General features: G+C 41.5%; 1 protein-coding gene and 1 non-coding gene across 6 annotated transcripts in view; one reads left to right on the plus strand and one right to left on the minus strand.

The window, feature by feature from the left end:
• TANC1 (tetratricopeptide repeat, ankyrin repeat and coiled-coil containing 1) overlaps positions 1 to 20,193 on the minus strand; it is a 268,517-nt gene that overhangs the window by 213,479 nt on the left and 34,845 nt on the right. The window lies entirely within an intron of this gene.
• On the plus strand, positions 1,919 to 2,025 carry LOC129490815 (U6 spliceosomal RNA). Its single transcript, XR_008660311.1, has one exon. It is a non-coding gene; the product is annotated as a U6 spliceosomal RNA (small nuclear RNA).

A 20,193-nucleotide genomic window follows, 5' to 3' on the forward strand; every position in this document is an offset into this window, starting at 1 on the left:
TCAAACTCAGCCAGGCACTGTGACTCACACCTGTAATCCCAAAACTTTGGGAGGCTGACTTGGGAGGACCACTTGAGGCCATGAGTTCAAGACCAGCCTGGGCAACATAGCAAGCTCCTCATCTCTACAAAAAAATCTATAAATTAGCTGTGTATAGCAGCACATGCCTGTAGTCTCAGCTGCTTGAAAGGATCACTTGAGCACAGGAGTTTGAACTTACAGTGAGCTACAATCAAGCCACTGCACTCTAGACTGGGCAACAGAGTGAGAGACCCTATCTCAACAATAATAATAATAATTAATTAATAATCAAACTCATAGAAGCAGAGCAGAATGGTGAATGCCAGGAGCTTGGGGAGAGAGGAAAATGGAGAATTGTTCAAAGAATATAAAGTTTCAGTCACAGAGGATGAAATACTTCTAGAAATTTGCTGTACAACATTGTGCTAAGTTAACAACACTGTACACTATAAAATTTTGTTAGAAGTTAGATCTCATGTGTTTTGTAACCACAATTTTTTTAAATATGTGGATACAAACTCAAGGATTCAGATTATATTAGCTTCAAAGTTCTTGTCCTTTCTACTGTTTCATTTTGTCTACACACAAGAGAAGTATAAACAGTAAAGATTAGGCCCGACATGATGGCTCACAACTGTAATCCCAGCACTTTGGGAGGCCAAGGCAGGCGAATCACTTGAGGTCAGAAATTCGAGACCAGCTTGGCCAACATGGTGAAACCCCGTCTCTACTAAAAACACAAAAATTAGCCAAGTGTGGTGGTGTGTGCCTATAATCCCAGCTACTTGGGATGCTAAGGCAGGAGAATCCCTGGAATCTAGGAGGTGGAGGTTGCAGTGAGGTGAGATTGCACCATTGCACTCCAGCCTAGGCAACAAGAGTGAGACTCCGTATCAAGAAAAAAAAAATTAGCATATACTATGGCTTGAATGTGTCCCCCAACTTTCATGTGTTGGCAACGTAATCCCCAAATTCGTATGTGGAGTGGAGGTTGGGCCTTTGGGAGGAAATAAGGATGAGATGAGGTCATCGGGACGGGGCTCCCATGATAGTACTGGGGGCTTGAAAAAAGAGGAGGAGAGACTTGAGCTGACATGCACACTCTTGCCCTCTCGCTGTGTGATACCTTCTACCATGTTATAAGGCAGGAAGAAGACCCTCATTTGAAGCTAAGCAGATGCCAGCACCATGCTCCTGGACTTCACAGCCTCCAGAACTGTGAGAAATAATTTTCCCTTTTTTATGAATTATCCAGAAGGTGGCATTCAGTTATAGCAAGAGACAGACTAAGACCAAAAATTGGTACCAAGAATGGGGTCATTGCTATACCAGATAGCTGAAAATGTGGAAGTGGCTTTGAAACTGGGCAATGAGTAGAGGCTGGAAGGGTTTGAGGGAGCAAGCTAGAAAAAGCCTGTAATTGCTATAAGTGGAGCATTAGGGGAGATTCTGATGAGGGTTCAGAAGATGAGAGCTAGGGAAAAGTCTGAATCTTCTTCAAGATTTGCTTAACTGGTGGTGGTCAAAATGTTGGTAGAAATTTGAACAGTAAAGGCCATTCCAACAAGGTCTCAGACGGAAATGCGGAACAAAGTATTGGAAACTAGAGTAAAGGCTATCCTTGTCACATTGTGTGACAATGTGTTGAGCTTGGCTAAATTGTGTCCATGTCCTAGGTCTTTGTGAAATGCAGAGCTTGAGGGCAATAAACTAAAATATCTGGCAGAAGAAATATTTAAGCAGCAAAGCATTCAGGATATTGCATGGTTACTTTTGACCGCATTCAGTGATATGTGAGAGCAAAGAAATGACTTAAAGACAAAATGTATAATTAAAAGGAAAACAGAATGGGAAGACTTCAAAACTCTGCAGCCTGGCCACATAAAGAGTGAAAAAGACGCTTCCCTCAGCAGCACATATACTAAAACTGGACTGATACAGAGAAGATTAGCATGGTCCCTGCACAAGGATGACATGCAAATTCATGAAGCATTCCATGTTAAAAAAAAAAAAAAAAAGAGTGAAAAAGTGTGTTCCGGAGAGGAAACCAAGGCTGTGGCTAGGTGATCATTTGTTAAGGAGATTACTATTGATAGATGATATTATCAAGAGAATAGGAAAAAGACCCCTGCCATTTCAGAGATCTTTGAGGCTGTCCCTCCCATCCCTGGCCCAGAGCTCTAGAAGGGCGGAATGGTTTCAGGAGAAGAACCCAGGCACCCTTCATGGGTTTGCTGCCCAGGGCCCCCTTGGGTCTCTGTTTTCTGCATCCCAGTGCAGCACTCCTCAGCCACCCCAGCTGTGACTCAAGCGACCCCAAGTGCAGCTCAACCCAGCACTCCAGAAGGTACAAGCAGCAAGGACTAGCAGCATGTACCAGGCTCAGGATACTCTGAGCCACTTTAGGACTCTACAGAAAGTCCCTACCAGCAAGAAGGCCCTCCCAGATGCAGCCTCAAGACACTGGACTTCATAGTCTCCAGAACTGTAAGAAATAAATTTTCTTTATAAATTGCTGATTCTCAGGTATTCAGTTATAGCAATGGAAAACAGCACATAATTAAAGGCTAGAGTGAAGGGTAGGAGAAATGGAAACGAAGAGGAAGCCAAAGAAGCTGAGGTCATCGAGGAAAGCCTAAAAAAAAAAAGGGCAACATAGGCCCAACCCTGAAGTATCAGCTGAGGCTGCAGGGACTGCTACAAGCATCTGAGTAAGGACACTGAGCTGGTCCACGCCAAGAAGGCATGCTAGGCAACAGCTTTTAAAGGCTGAGGAGGACACGAACTAAACACTAGAAGCTAAAAACTGAAGCAAGGCCAGACGCAGTGGCTCACACCTGTAATCCCAGCACTTTGGGAAGCCAAGACAGGAGGACTGCTTGAGGCCAGGTGTTCAAGACTATGCTGGGCAACAACAGCAACACCCTATCTCTACAGAAAATTTAAAAATTAGCTAGGAATTGTGGGTACCCCTGCAGTCCTAGCCATTGGGAAGCTGAGGCAAGAGGATCACTTGAGCCCAGGACTGGAGGCTTCAGTGAGCTATGATCATGCCACTGCGCTCCAGCCTGGGCGATAGAGTGAGACCCTGTCTCTACAAACAATAAAAATATAAATAGCAAAAAACACTGAAGCAAAATCAAAGGAATTGGTCGGAGTTCCCTAAGCCATTTATAATCTAGCTCTCAGAATTTGAATGTTCACTGAATCCCTGAAAAGTCCTTGCTATATGACAAACAAGCAATCAAGAAAGTTTTAAGGCACAGCCCTCCATTGGGGCCAACCTGATTAGTTAAATGATCAGAAATAAGACCAAATAAATCATATACTATTTCAAAGAAATAAATAAAAATATGGTATTATAGTAAAGCCCCATGTATCCAACATCCCTGAAAAACTTACTGTGCTAAAAAAAATGAATCCCTTAGATACTGAAACCTGTGTTAACAGGAAAAATCTATGTATGGACTAGGTATTGACGAGTATTAGGGAATTATCCTCATTTTGTTTTGTGTTAATGTCATGGGCGGATCTTTATTGAGTTACAGATACATACTATTTACAAAGGGAATTACATAATGTCTGGGATTTGCTTTAAATTGCTGGGGATAAAATATAGGTCAAAGGTTACAAGGTTGCAGTTATGCAGAATGAGTAAGTCTAGAGATCTAATGTACAATATGAAGGCTATAGTTAATAACATTGTATTGCTTAGTGGTACTTTGTTAAGAGAGTAGGTTTTAGGTACTCTTACCACAAGAAAAGAAAGAAAAGAAAAGGAAAAAAGAAAGAAGGAAGGAAGGAGAAGGAAGGAGAAAAGAAAGAAAGGAAAGGAAAGGAAAGGAAAGGAAAGGAAAGAAAGAAAGAAAGAAAGAAAGAAAGAAAGAAAGAAAGAAAGAAAGAAAGAAAGAGAAAGAAAAAGAAAGCAAGAAAGGAAGGTAACTATATGAGATAATGTGAATGTTAATTTTCCTGACCATAGTTATGACTTCACTATGTATATGTGTATCAATAAGTACAGTCATAGGTGGCTTAATGATGGGGATAGAGGATGGAAGGTGGGGGATTCAGCATCAGCATTGCTGTGCGAATGTAACAGAGTGTACTTACACAAATCCACAAGCCTGGGCTATATGCTAGAGTCTATTGCTCCTAGGCTACAAACCAGAACAGCATGTTACTGTCCTGAATATTGTAGGCAAATGTAGCACAATGGGAAGCATTTGTGTTATCTAAACATAGAAAAGGCACAGTAAAAATATAATCTAAATATGATCTAAAAGATTTTTTTTTTTTTTTTTTGAGATGAAGTCTTGTTCTGTCACCCAGGCTGGAGTGCAGTGGCGCAATCTTGGCTCACTACAGCCTCTGCCTCCTGGATTCAAGCGATTCTCCTGCCTCAGCCTCCTGAGTAGCTGGGGTTACAGGCATGTGCCACCATGCCTGGCTAATTTTTATATTTTTAGTAGAGACGGGGTTTCACCATGTTGGCCAGGCTGGTGCTGAACTCCTGATCTCAAGTGATCCGCCTGCCTCGGCCTCCCAAAGTGCTGGGATTATAGGCGTGAGCCACTGCACCAAGCCTAAAGGATTTTTTTAAACAGTGCAGCATAGAGTACCTACCACAAATGGAGTTTGCAGGACTGCAAGTTTCTCTGGGTGGGTCAGTGAGTGAATGTAAAGGCCTGGGACATTACCGTACAATACTGTAGACTTTATGAACACTGTATACTTACGCTACACTAAATTTATTTTAAAAATAAGGTAACTGCACTATAACATAATGGCTACCATGTCACTAGGCAATAGGGATTTTCCAGTTCCTATTATAATCTTATGGGACTGCCATTGTATATACATGCCATGTTGTAGCACATCACTATATACAAAAACATCATGTTGTAGACCTTAAATATATACAATAAAAAATAAATAAACTGCTCCAACCACAAAAAAGCAATGTAGGGTTACTGAAACAAGATTGACAAAGTGTTAATATTTGTGAAGCTTGTTGGTAGATACATGATGGTTTGTTATATGCCTCATTACTTGTATATTTTTGACAATTTTTTTTTTTTGAGATGGAATCTCACTCTGTCACCCAGGCTGGAGTGCAGTGGCACGATCTTGGCTCACTGCAACTTCCGCCTCCTGGGTTCAAGTGATTCTCCTGCCTCAGCCTCTCAAGTAGCTGGGACTACAGGCATGTGCCATAATACTCAGTTAACTTTTTGTATTTTTAGTAGAGACGGAGTTTCACTATGTTGGTCAGGCTAGTCTCAAACTCCTGACCTCAGGTGATCCACCCACCTCGGCCTCACAAAGTGCTGGGATTACAGGCGTGAGCCACCACACCCGGACTTATTTTTTTACAATTTCTATAATGACTTTTAAAAGCCATGGGTGGCCAGGGGCCATGGCACACGCCTGTAATTCCAGCACTTTGGGAAGCCGAGGTGGGGGGACTGCTTGAGCTCAGGAGTTTAAGACCAGCCTGGGCAGAATGGCGAGATCCTGTCTCTTCCAAAAATACAAAAAACTACCCAGGCGTGGTTGTATGTGCCTGTGGTCCCAGCTACCAGGAGGCTGATGGGAAGATCACTTGAGCCGGGAGGGTGGAGGTTGTAGTGAGCCAAGATCGTACCACTGCACTCCAGCCTGGGTGACAGAGCGAGACTCCGCCTCAAAAAAAAAAAAAAGAAGAAAAAAAAAGGCCATGGGTTACCCATTTGGTATAAAGTTTTCTCTAAAATTTGTCAGATTCTGTCCACTTTACTTACACAGATATCTCTCTCTCTCTACCTAGAATGTCCTTTTATTCCACCTGGACAACTCCTAGTCACTCCCCAAGACCACACACAAAAAAAGCAATGTAGGGTTACTGAAACAAGATTGACAAAGTGTTGATATTTGTGACTTCCTTTCACTTGGAAGCAGAAGTCTCAATTTTCCCTATGCTCCCACTATATGCCACTCATCCCATTATGTAATCCTTAGTATACTATCTTATATTTATATATGAAACCATGTGCCCTCTTAGGCTGTGAACAAGGAAGGGACCCTAATTTGTTTATCATCACACACCCAGCACCTGGTATAGTATGCACCTGATGAATATTTGGGTCATGAACAAGACCTAGCCCAAAGTCATAAAAAACCCAGTTGTTGTCCTGCCAAGAGATCTTAGGAAGGTCTGTCGAGCTACACAGCCTGTGTGCTTCCCAAGCTGATGACCTTACCCAGACAGGCATGCCAGCTTCTCCAGGCCACCTCCACTTCTATTTTTTATGTTATTTTTCAAAAACAGGGTCTTGCTCTGTTGCCCAGGCTGGAGTGCAGTGGTGCAATCTTAGCTCACTGCAACCTTCACCTCCTGGGTTCAAGCGATTCTTCTGCCTCAGCCTCCCAAGGACTACAGGCATGCGCCACCATGCCCAGCTAATTTTTGCATTTTTAGTAGAGATGGGGTTTCACCATGTTAGCCAAGCTGGTCTCAAACTCCTGACCTGAAGCAATCCGCCCACCTCGGCTTCCCAAAGTGCTGGGATTACAGGCGTGAGCCACCGTGCCTTGCCCCACCTCCACTTCTAATTTCCAGCTTGTCATTTCTTATGAATAGAACCCTGGAACAAACATCCTGAATTCAAGTGGCTTCCAGATCAAAAACAAGAGGTCCTGGGCACACACTTAGGAAAAAGGTGCATACACGCTGGTGTGTACCCTATACATGTATTATATATTCTGAACTGCTCAGAGGGCTTCCCTGCTTAACTCCCAAGTTGCAACTGTGAATGGGATAAGAAGAGTGCCAGTTGAGAAAGGGTGGCATTCTGGCCACTCCTCTGATAAGTAGTGTCACCTCCAGAGTGACATTACTCCATCAGCCTTCAACAGTGTGCAATGATAAAAACATGAATACCACCAAAGGTTGTTGGGAACAAGTAAAGTTATGTATACCAGGATTTCAAAGCAACTTCTAAGTAGCAGAGCTCTTTTTTTCCACAGTTCTGAAACACTGAAAAAGGCATTGATCTCTCCATTAATTTATCTTGAAAATTTTTCAGCTGTCTTAATTTAAGACAGGCTTTAAGGTTTTTAATTTTTTAAATGGGACTTTACATGTCCCTGAGATTTCTCCATTCTTCCTCAAACTTGGACTTATGACCTGTATAGCAGACTCTAGCCCTTAATTATATGCCAATCTATACTATTTATACTTCTCTTGCATGTGGACAGTATAATAAAGCAGAAAAGACTGAAAGTTTGAGAAAAAAACTTAACCAAAGTTCAGCAATTCATTTAATTTTAATTTTAGTTGTATTCTGTTAAATTTAAATTAAGTTACTATTTTATTTTAAAAAGTCTACAGCAAATTTCTGAATGCAAAATTACTTTTTCTTTCTTTCTTTTTTAAAGAGATAGGGTCTCATTACATTGCCCAGGCTGGAGTGCAGTGGCTATTCACAGACATGATCCTAACTCACTACTACCTCAAATCCCTGGGCTCGAGCTCTACTGCTACTCCTGCCTCAGCCTCCTGAGTAGCTAGGACTACAGGCACATGCCACCTTGCCCAGCTACTTCCCTGTTTTTAACAAGTTCTACCAGAAGCTTAGATTACTTTGGTTATGTTTTTAAAAGAAAAGCCTAAATGATTTTCTGTTGAATGAGAGAAGGGTATAAACCCTGCCCTCCCCACTAGAAACTGATCTTAAAACCACTGATGTCTACCTATCAAATTAAGAGGACAAAAGTCAAGGAGATGAATGTGATGATTACTATATCACTATGTGTAAACTACCCATTAAAAAAAAAGTTTAAAATTCTCCTTACATTCTCATTTACTGTATTATCTATAAGATGATCAGATCATTTGGTTTAGGGTCCTGTTCTAATGAAGTACGGTCTTTTCTTGGCCACAGGTAACTGCTAACTCCAGGCATCTCACAGAGGCAAAAAGACAATCCAAATCCACACCAGTACTAGCAAACCACTTCGAATACCCTGGTAATGATTGGTAGCTCAGAAGATGCATATGAGTGACACATTATATTACACTTTAACCCTACCTTTCCACAGATGATGGAAAGATTAAAGTAGAAGCACCACAGTATCTAAAAAGACACAACTGGACCTGACACCAGGAAAAAAGAGACTGACTGCCCCACACCAGAGGTGTGTCCAAGAAGGTTGTCTATATAACTCAGCAGATGTGTGTGTCCAAAGGGTTCTGGCTGTACCTACAACAGATGTATGACCTTGGACTAGTCTCTTAAATTCATTGCCCCTGAGCAGCTTCATAGGCAAAGCCAGTGCATTGTATTAGATATGTTCAAGCCTTTCTGAATCTAAACTCAGTTCAAATTCACAACTTCTTAGTTGACTTCACACTAAAAAAATAAGGCATGTAAAACTCTTCACACAGTGGCTACCATGCAGTAAGTATGTCATAAATACTGTGGCTGTTATTGAAAAAAAGAAGTTTAGGTTTGTATGTGTTACACACAGCATATATTTAAATTTCTTTGGTGGGACTTTTTCTGAAGGAAAAAAAAAAATCACTTTAAAGTCCTATTCTAAGGCTAGATGCAGTGGCTCACACCTATAATCACACCTGTAATCCCAGCACTTCGGGAGGCCAAGGCAGGCGGATTACTTGAGGCCAGGAGTTCAAGACCAGCCTGGCCAACATGGCGAAACCCTGTCTCTACGAAAAATACAAAAATTGGCTGGGTGTAGTGGCACGTGCCTGTAATCCCACCTACTCAGGAGGCTGAGGCAGGAGACTTGAACCTGGGTGGCAGAGGTTGCAGTGAGCTGAGATCGTGCCACTGCACTCCAGCCTAGCCGATAGAAAGAGACTCCATCTCAAAAATAAAAATAAAAAATAAAGTCCTATTCTAGTCAGAATTGTCAATTCAAAGGAGCCCCTAATGAAACAATAAATTATGAAGTTCTACATGAAAAGATACGATCCTCTCAAAATCGACTAGTTTTATTTTGTGTTAAATTAGATTTTCTGTGAACTCTTGGCAGTGCTCCGGAAGAAGTCATGAGTGTTTTCAAGACTTTTGCTCAGCACACATTTACTGACCATTGCTATATGAAAGCTGCAGCTGCACCCCTGAAATCCCAACACTTCGGGAGGCTAAAGCCAGGAGTTTGGGACCAGCCTGGCCAACATGTCGAAACCCCATCTCTATCAAAAAATACAAAACTCAGCCAGGCATGGTGGCACGCACCTGTAGTCCCAGCTACTTTGTGAGCAGAGATCATGTGCACTGCACTCCAGCCTGGGTGACAGAGCAAGACTGTCTCAAAAAAAAAAAAAAAAAACCAGAAAGAAAGAAAGCTGCAGCTAGGGAAGCAAAGATCATCAAGACCCTGCCTCCAGGTCCAAACAAGTGGACGACTGTTCCAGAAGTACCAACTGCTAAGGGGTCTGGATAAGAAAAAGATTGTCCTGAAACCTCCAGAGCAAAGGTCTGAAGGTAGTGGGCCACAGATATTGTGTGGCCCACATGCTTTGTTTTTGTCTTTAACTGAATTAGGTTGCCAACACTTAGAAAGCAGGAGGTTACACATAAATAAGGATATCTAGTTTCTCTTGAAAATATGCAAGTGCCAGCAGTATCGTGCCTATATTCCCACTCAGCAACTACCTGTGCAGAATCTCTATTCCCATCACTCCTAACATGGGCTGAAGATCGCGGGCTGCTTCCTTCAGCTCACTGCGTGGCTGCTGGGCTGCAGTTTCCCTCCCCCAGCCCACCGCACCTGTGTACCTAAGGAGCTCGAAGGAGCTTGGGCTCTGGAGCAGACCGCTGAGCTGCAATCCCGGCTCTGCTGCACACCAGCCATGTCTGTATCTTAGGCAAGGAATTCATCTCTCTGGGCCTCAGTTTCCCATCTGCAAAACTAGGGTATTATTAATAGTATCTACCTCACAGAGCTAGCATGAGTGTCAATGTGTTATTATCTGCAAAGTGCTCAGAGCTGTGCCTGATAACAGGAAATATATGCTCTATAAATATTAGATGTTACTACCTTCAGGCCCCAGAAGGCATAATAAGAGTTTCGAATTTCTGTCTTTGAGTTTTATTCTTTCTTTTATTTTTTGTCCTCAAGTTTTAATATTCTGAAGTCATCTACTAAATTACTTTATGATCAAAAAGAAAATGGCACATAGCAGAAGCTATACAGATACAACTTAAGAATTACTAGAGCCATCAGACCCAAAAGGACGAATATGCGATTCTACTGTATGCAATACCTAGGATACACAAATTCATAAAGACAAAGTAGAATAGAGGTTAGAGGGGCTGAGGGAAGGAGAAATGGAAAGTTATTGTTTAATGGGTATAGAATTTCTCTTTGGGATGATAAAAAAGTTCTGGAGATGGATGGTGGTAATGGCTACACAACAATGTGAATGTACTTAATGCCACTGAACCGTACACTTACATTTTGGACCAAAATGTAAATTCTATGTTACATATATTTTACTGCAGTTTTTTAAAAAAAGAATTACTGTAGCCTGCATAATTTTGTCTGCTACTGTTTGCTACAATTATACTGTTAATAATCCCAAAGACCCCCAATGCACTATAAGTTCATGTTCTCAAAGGCCACATATGGCACATCCCATAATGGTTGGGAAGCGCAGTATTAACCATTTTAACAGCTGTGCAGCAGAACAGTGGGCTTCCTTTTCGATCTGGAGGCCTTATGGGAATGCATCTGTAGCAAATACAGTATGAGGCCAGTGGGATAGGCTTTTAATACCTGTCTACAGCAGTTGGGCTGTGCTTCCTTCATAATAAAATGCTCCAAACAGACTCCTCATTCTCTCTTTTCTCTCAACCAGTATTAAAAATGGAAGGCTTCCTGCCAAGCACTATGTAACTGGCTGCCTTTGAACTGCGGGATGCTGCACAACACTGACAAGAGGTTTGATTCACGCCTGTTCTATAACAGTATTCAAAACGCACACATACACTAAGAGTTCCACCGGGCTATAAATCAACACACACAGGAGAACATCCCAATCAGGGTACTATTTTTACATTTCTACATGCTGCCACTTTCTAAGGCATCTTTCTTTCTTTCTTTCTTTTTTATTTTACTTTAAGTTCTGGGATACATGTGCAGAATGTGCAGGTTTGTTACATAGGTATACATGTGCCATGGTGGTTTGCTGCACCTATTAACCCGTCATCTAGGTTTAAAGTCCCGCATGCATTAGGTATTTGTCCTAATGCTCTCCTACCCCTTTCTTTCATATATATATATATATATATATATATATATATATATATATATATATATATATATATTGTTGTTGTTGTTGTTACCCAGACTGCTCATCTGCAAGGCATCTCTCTTTCATTAAAAAAAAAAATGTGAAATATAAGCAAATTTAAAGTTACTTTGAAAACTGCAATTAATCTGAGACACACACACAAAACAGGTATATCCAGTCTGCATTCACAGTTTTCCAAACTCAGAACCACTGCAAATACTTATTTCCTAACATTTACAGGGCCATCCCCTGTGAGTTTACAATCTTGAGTCAGGCAGAAGACACCTAGCTCTAAGGAGAAACTCCACTGCACTTGGGAATTTCTTAAATAAACTGATGCCTTTTTGGCACAAATGTTGTTTGGCATAAAAGGTTCCTTAAAATACTATTGGTAATTCAAAGTGAGAGAACATAATATCTTTTATCTTATGAATATTACATTCTGAGTACCAACCCAAACTCAAGAACTACCTGGCAGCTTGATTTCCACTGCTGCCTAACAGTTAAGGTCCCAATGGTGGCTGTATGTCCCATATAATAAACCCTCAAACACTGATCATTTTCCCCTGTTAGGACACCAAAGAAGTGTTCCAAAAAGACTAAAAGGGAAAAGATCATAGGCAAGGTATGCAGTTTATGCCTCTTTAAAAACAATGTGTACATCAAATAGCAATTACTTTTATACTCCTAGGATCAAACAGGGCAGAGATAAATTTTTTAAAAATCACTGAAAAACAGCCTCAAGCAAAACTGTCACCATCTAAGAAAAATATTTCAATCCATAAACCAGCAATGGAAGGAAATATAAGAAGAGGAGTAGATATTTCTTTGAATAGAAAATTTGGCCAAGCTGGGCTGGGTGCAGTGGCTCACACCTGTAATCCCAGCACTTTGGGAGGCCAAGGAGGGCGGATCACAAGGTCAGAAGATCGAGACCATCCTGGCTAACACATTGAAACCCCGTCTCTACTAAAAATACAAAAAATTAGCCAGGCGTGCTGGCGGGTGCCTGTAGTCCCAGCTACTCAGGAGGCTGAGGCAGGAGAATGGCATGAACCCGGGAGGCAGAGCTTGCAGTGAGCCGAGATCACACCACTGCACTCCACCCTGGGTGACAGAGCGAGACTGCATCTCAAAAAAAAAAAAAAAAATTTGACCAAGCTGCATATAAACTAAAAAACAAATATTTATTAAACAGGGCAGAGGAAGATACTGAATTAGGAGACAGAAAGAGACTGTGACCCCAGATCTTTGCTGTTAGGGTTGAATTGTGTGTCCCCAAAATTCATGTCAAAGTCTAATATGGTTTGGCTCTGTGTCCCCACCCAAATCTCACCTTGAATTGTACTCCCATAATTCCCACATGTTGTGGGAGAGACTCAGTGGGAGATAATTGAATCATGGGGGTGGTTCCCCCATACTGTTCTTGTGGTAGTGAATAAGTCTCATGAGATCTGATTGTTTTATTAGGGGTTTCTGCTTTTGCATCTTCCTCATTCTCTCTTTGCCTGCTGCAATCCATATAAGATGGGACTTGTTCCTCCTCGCCTTCCACCATGATTGTGAGAGTTCCTCAGTCACGTGGAAAAGTCCAATTAAACCTCTTTCTTTTGTAAACTGCTCAGTCTCGGGTATGTCTTTATCAGCAGTGTGAAAGTGGACTAATACAGTAAATTGGTACCAGGAGTGTGGTGCTACTGAAAAGGTACCCGAAAATGTGGAAGCAGCTTTGGAACTGGGTAACATGCAGAGGCTGGAACAGTTTGAAGGGCTCAGAAGAAGACAGAAAAATGTGGGAAAGTTTGGAACTCCCTAGAGACTTGTTGAATGGCTTTGACCAAAATACACTGATAATGATATGGACAATGAAATCCAGGCTGACGTGGACTCAGATGGAGATGAAGAACTCATCAGGAACTGGAGCAAAGGTGACTCCTGTTATGTTTTAGCAAAGAGACTGGTGGCATTTTGGCCCTGCCCTAGAGATTTGTGGAACTCTGAACTTGAGAGAGATGATTTAGGGTATCTGACAGAAGAAATTTCTAAGCAGCAAAGCATTCAAAAGGTTACCTGGGTGCTATTAAAGGCATCCAGTTTTATAAGGGAAGCAGAGCATCTAAGTTCAGAAAATTTGCAGCCTGACAATGCAACAGAAAAGAAAATTCTATTTTCTGAGGAGAAATCCAAGCCAGCTGTAGAAATTTGCATAAGTAATGAAGAGCCAATGTGAATCCCCAAGACAATGGGGAAAATGTCTCCAGCACATATCAGAGGTCTTCATGGCAGCCCCTCCCATCACAGGCCCAGAGGCCTAGGAGGAAAAAGTGGTTTTGTAGGCTGGGCCGAGGGTTTTCATGCTGTGGGCAGCCTAGGGACTTGCTGCCCTGCGTCCAAGCCACTCCAGCCATGAATGAAAGGGGCCATGTAAAGCTTGGGCTGTGGCTTCAGAGGGTATAAGCCCCAAGGCTTGGCAGCTTCCACATGGTGTTAAGCCTGCCAGTGCACAGAAGTCAAGAACTGAGGTTTGAGAATCTCTGCCTAGATTTCAGAAGATGCATGGGAATGCCTGGATGCCCAGGCAGAAGTTTGCTGTAGGGGTAGGGCCGTCATGGAGAACCTCTGCTACGGCAGTGTGGAACGGAAATGTGGGGTCAGAGCCCCCACACAGAGTCCCTAATGGGGCACCACCTAGTAGAGCTGTGAGAAGAGGGCCATCATCTTCCAGACCCCAGAATTGTAGATCCACTAACAGCTTGCACTGTGCGCATGGAAAAGCCACAGACACTCATGCCAGCCTGTAAATGCAGCCGGGAAGGAGGCTGTACCCTGCAAAGCCATAGGGGTGGAGCTGCCCAAGACCACAGAAACCCAACTCTTGCATCAGTATGACCTGGATGTGAGACATGGAGACAAAGATCAGTTTGGAGCTTTAAGATTTGGATTTCAGTCTTGCACGGGCCCTGTAGCCCCTTTGTTTTGGCCAATTTCTCCCATTTGGAATGGTTGTATTTACCCAATGTCAGTACCCCCATTGTTTCTAAGAAATAACTAGCTTGCTTTTGATTTTATAGGCTCATAGGTGGAAGGGACTTGCCTTGTCTCAGATAAGACCTTGGACTATGGACTTCTGAGTTAATGCTGAAATGAGTTAAGACTGTGGGGGACTATTGGGAAGGCAATGATTGGTTTTGAAATGTGAGGACATGAGCTTTGGAGGGGCTGGTGGTGGAACGATATGGTTTGGCTCTGTGTCCCCACCCAAATCTCATCTTGAATTGTACTCCCATAATTCCCACATGTTGTGGGAGGGACCCAGTGGGAGATAACTGAATCATGGGGGTGGTTTCCCCCATACTGTTCTCGTAGTACTGAGTAAGTCCCACAGAATCTGATCATTTTATTAGGGGTTTCCACTTTTGTGTCTTCCTCATTCTCTGCCATTCACATAAGACGTGACTTGCTTCTCCTTGTCTTCCACCATGATTGTGAGGCTTCCCCAGCCATGTGGAACCATAAGCCCAATTAAACCTCTTTCTTTTGTAAATTTCCCAGTCTCAGGTATGTCTTTATCAGCAGTGTGAAAATGGACTAATACAAAGTTTTAACACCCAATACCTCAGAATGTGACCTTATTTAGAGATAGACTCTTTATACAGAGGTAATCAAGTTAAAATGAAGTCATTAGGGTGGGCCCTAATCCAATTTAACTGGTGCCTTTTTAAAAAGGAGAAATTTGGACATAGGCACAGACGGAAGATGGCATGAAGAGATACAGGGAGAAGATGGCCCTCTACGAGTCAAGGAGCGAGGCCTGGGACAGATCCCTCCCGGAGCCTAGGAAAGAAGCAGCTCTGCCAACAGCTTGATCTGGGACTTCCAGCCTCTGTATAACTCTGAGACAATACATTTCTGTTATTCAAGCCATCTACTTTCTGGTACTTGGTTACAGCCACCCTAGTAACTAATACAGCTGCTTACCAATTATGTGACCTCAGACAACACAACCCAGTCCTCGGGTGCATCTCCTATCAGGAGGACACAAGACAATATTCTGCAAATATCCTGCAAATCTACAACTGGGGATACAGTCCGTCAGTACTGTGTCAGGCACATTGGGGTTACAGAAGAAATCTAAAACTCTCTCTACCCTCTCCTGCAAAGATCTTACCCCCTAGCCAGCATGGGGAACACATAATGCATTGTGAAATTATCACACTGCTATAAATCAGGTATAAGCATGTATAAAACAAAAATATCAAACTCTGTGCTTGTCAGTCAACAACAACAACAAAAGCATAGCCAATTTTTAAGATAGGACTCGTTCCCAGGACAGATGGCAGGCCTATTATAAATACTCTCATGTTCTGTGAAGTTTGAGTACATCAGGATGTGTGATCCTCTGTGTCTCACCCTCTCGAGACACAATTTGACTGCAGGAATATGACGTAACTGTCCTGGTTAGTGCACCAAACATAATACAATATGCCTTCAATATGTCAGCCTGTTTCATCCTCCCTAAATACATAATTGATTTTCAACATTTTATGCTCCAATTATTGCCCAAAAGCAGATTGGGACAAGTTCATATTTCAAATGCTCCTTGCTTAAAAGTACAAAAAGAATGACCAGAACAATTAATGAATTGTCTTCAATTTTTCTTGGAAGAGAGTCATTTGCTTATGACCTTCTCCAATTTCTCCATCACACACATACATCCCCCTAATATATCAAAAAGGATACAGAATTTATATATCCTGGCTAAAAAAACAGAGCTACATAAATACCATGCAAAACTACCAACAAGAAGAGAAGAATTTTTCTTTATTTGGAACCCCGAAAGAGTAGCCTCCTACATCCCCCCACAGAAACAGAATTAGGACCAATGTCAAACAAAAATTAAAAGCTCAAACTTCCCTTTTTTAAAAAAGTAGAGCTTTATATTTAGGTCATTTTTAACCACAGCCTCCTAAATGACCTGAATATCCCAACATCCACTCTTAAGTGACAAGTTTTGTAATTCCTCTGAATAATTTAGTTGGGCAAATTTGTTTTACTCTTTGTTAAATAAAAATGTTACTTCAGAAATTGACAAGTCAGTTGCCCACAGAAATTTTCAGTCTCAATATCTTCCACTCCTATTAGGAAAAAACTGTGTGAGGGGAAGCACAACTTTAAAACTGGGTCTCTTGTGTGGCAGAGACTTCAACCGCCACAATACAGAGGGGCAGTTTCTGTTTACATGAAGCCTTCCATCTATCCACCATCTTAAAAAAAAAAAATAGAGTGCCAAGGTATTTTAAGGTTCCAGAGGCACGTGTTTGAATTCGGGTTCTGAAAGACATTGCTACTGGCACAATCATGTACAGTGACTTTCTTAGAGCACAGAGTGAATAATACATGCCAGAATATTTTACTTTGACTTCTACTAAAATAGAAACAGCAGCAGCACTGGCCTCGGCAACAAGGTTAGGGTTTTTTGTTGTTACTTATTTTTAATCCAATTTCACTTTTACAAAAGCTGGTATCTCAAGTAAAAGAAAATAATTTATTCTGAATGATGCTGGCTTTAGGAAACACAGAGCATTTATGACTGGGGTCCAGGAGTGGGATGGGTCTGCCTGGTTCCTGCTTCCTTCTATGAGGACAGCACCCCTCTAGCTTACCATCTGGGCTCCTCTTCTGGCCTGTCACTAGCCCCCTTCCTAGAAGCTCCAATGACTTTCCTAACCCAGGAAGTTTAGGAATAGAGACTGGGGATGGGTCCCAGCCCTTCCCTCCTCCTTCTTCTTGGGGACCGAGCTACTCTCTGGAAGCACAGGTTTAAGTCTGGTCAGCCTTCTGGCCCCACATGGGAAGCCTTGATGGCCCAACACTGCCAGGAAGCAGGAGGGCAGGCTGTCTCTACTGTGGAATTCAGGAGTGGGATGTACACTGTTGGCACATATAAAAATCATTTTTTTAAAATTTAAGTCAAAGTCTCTGATATTAGTTCTATCATCTTAAAAAGGTGCAATTTGGCCAGGCACGGTGGTGTGCACCTGTGGTCCCAGTTACTCAGGAGGCTAAGGAGGGAAGATGGCTTGAGGCCAGGACCTTGGGGCTGCAGTGAGCTATGATCCTGCTACCGTACTCCAGCTTGGGCAACAGAGTGAGACCTTGTCTTGTAACAAAAAAAAAAAAAAAAAATTTAAGGTGTAATTTGAATTCCATGTTTTCTTTCTCCTTGTCTCTCAGAACTGGTTCAGAATTCAGACAGGGAAAACTGACGTACCATTTATTGCCTGCCCCCATCAGATCCCAAGAATCCAAACACTGAGTGTTTCCTCTTTGAGGAGCAGATTTGAGATCTTACTGTCTTTTAAAAAGGTTTTTTTTTGTTTTTTGTTGTTTTTTTTTTACTTCCAAGTAATCTGTGAGAAAACAGGAAGAAAGAGAAAAACCAGAACAATTCTAATACCCAAAACAATGACTTTTTTCATTTCATTTAAACCTTACAATGACTCACTGATATCATTATTACAGACATTGCTCAATGTATTCCACCTCAAGCACTAACTAGTAGTACTTAAATGAACTTGTCCGTGTTACTCACTCTCATCTGTAAAATGAGGATAGTGATATCCTGAACTCATAGGTGTGATTTATAGAGTGAATGAATAATGCAGGGTTAAAGCAACTATTGCATGTAAAGCCCCAGAACACTCATGGGGGTAGTATTAAATAACATCACCTTCCATCCTCAGCTCTTCACAACAGACTCATTCAACCCCAGCTTGGGTGACAAAGCAAGACCCTGTCTCAAAACAAAAACAAAAAGAAAGAAAAAAACCAAAATGGACAGATTCAGAAGCAGAACGGTCTTTAGGAGATTATTCCAATAAACATTTCCTTCATTTTTAGCTAAGAAATTAAGATCCAGTGTGAATGAGTGATCTGCCTAAGGTCATTCAGAGAAAAAATTTTAAAGGCTTTCATTAAAAAAAAAAAAAAAAGGCTTTCATCATTTCTATAAGCACATAGTTCTGAATGTAGTCTCCCGTCCACATCCTTGAAATAGGATTTGGCAGATTAGAATCTGTAAACTAGAGCCACGTGTCAGTATTAAATCTTTCTTTACTGTACAAACAATGTGAGGCAGACCCCCAGGGTTTGCAGACATGCCTGCCACAGCCAGGCCCTCCCCCGACGCGCCCACGGCCTCCACTTCAAGAGTGAGGAGGGCATGTTTGCATTCTCCTAATGAGTAATGCATCTAGAATCAGCAAAACTTTTCCCTGATTCACTCTTTTAGTGAGGCTACTTTTCTCAAGGACTCCTAGCAACCCCAAATTCTGATTTTATCAGTTTCTTATTTTATTCCTGTCACTTCTGAGTATTTGCCAACTATCAGTTTCTCAGTATTCCCCCATCTAAGCCACAAATGCAACTAATTAGTTATGAAAGTGACCAAGTCTTTTTTATGTAAAATTAAGGATAAGAATCTTACTACTAATGTTCTCTGAATGATAGCATAACTATCATTTAAGAAAACTCCAGGGCTGAATACTGCCAGACTAGCTCCCTACATAGCTCATCTTTCAAGGAAGTTACTGAGGAATGAAAGGCACGCACCAGTGGTCCATATTTGCTATTTCCTCTGGTTCTTCAATATCTGCCCACCTATTTCCAGATCTTTTCTCTCTTGTTGTGAAATCTTTCTGCTGGAAATACTCCAATAACACTTAAATATTTTACTTGTTAATTCATAGAATGCCATCATTGCTGAAATGTTGCCAATTTCTACCTTCTTTCCAATACTAGGTACACAGAATTTTTTTAAACTTGTAAATTATTGCTAACTTTTTGAGAGGGTACGGTGGGATATGTTGATACATGTATACAATGTATAGTGATCAAATCAGGATAATTAACATGTATCACCTCAAACATTTATCATTTGAATGTTGGGGACATTCAAAATCCACTCTTCTAGCTATCTGAAAATATACAATGAATTCCTGTTAATTATCGTCACCTGAGATTGCTATAGGACACTAGGACTTATTCCCCCTACCTAGCTGTGATTTTGTATCTGTTAACCAACCTCTAGCTAGCTCCACCCCTCCTCCAAAACTTCCCAGCCTCTAGTAACCTCTACTTCCATGAGATCAACGTTTTTAGTTTTCACATATGAGTGAGAACATGCGGTATTTATCTTTCTGTGCCTGGCTTATTTCACTTGACATAGTGTCCTCCAACCTCATCCATGTTACCTCGAATGATAGAATGTCTTTTTTATGGCTAAATAGTATTCCATTGTATATTCCATTCTATTCATCTGCTGAGGACACTTAAATTGATTCTATATCTTGACTACTGTGAACAGGGCTGCAATAAACGTGGGAATGCAGGTATGTCTTCAACATACTGATTTCCTCTCCTTGGGATATATACTCAGTAGTGGGGTTGGTAGCTGTGTTTTTAGCTTTTTTGAGGCACCTTCACCTGTTTTCGATTATTTTTATTTTTTTACGGGCTCACATCTAACCAAAGTACATAGTTTTAAACACTCTCAAGTGAAAATGAAGCTTTGGGCAATCTATCATTTATTTTCCAACCTGCTCTTAGTTATTCAAGAAAGGATAGTTTTAATTCTAAATGTCTGAAATTGCCACCTTTTTTCAGTAGTTAAGCCCAGTCCCCAAGATCAATAGGAAACTAAGACTGATCAGCTTACCCCAACCATCATCCCAAATAAATTTAAATTCATATTTATTACCCTTTGTTGGTCTAGGTGGTTACTGATATTGCAAGGCCAATGAATTCTGCCCTGGGAGTCCTACTACAGGACTCTCCCCAGTTGAGCAGAGGATAGTTTAATAGATCAACCG

This window comes from Symphalangus syndactylus, chromosome 9, assembly GCF_028878055.3.
Source record: "Symphalangus syndactylus isolate Jambi chromosome 9, NHGRI_mSymSyn1-v2.1_pri, whole genome shotgun sequence".
In the NCBI taxonomy this organism is placed as follows: domain Eukaryota; kingdom Metazoa; phylum Chordata; class Mammalia; order Primates; family Hylobatidae; genus Symphalangus; species Symphalangus syndactylus.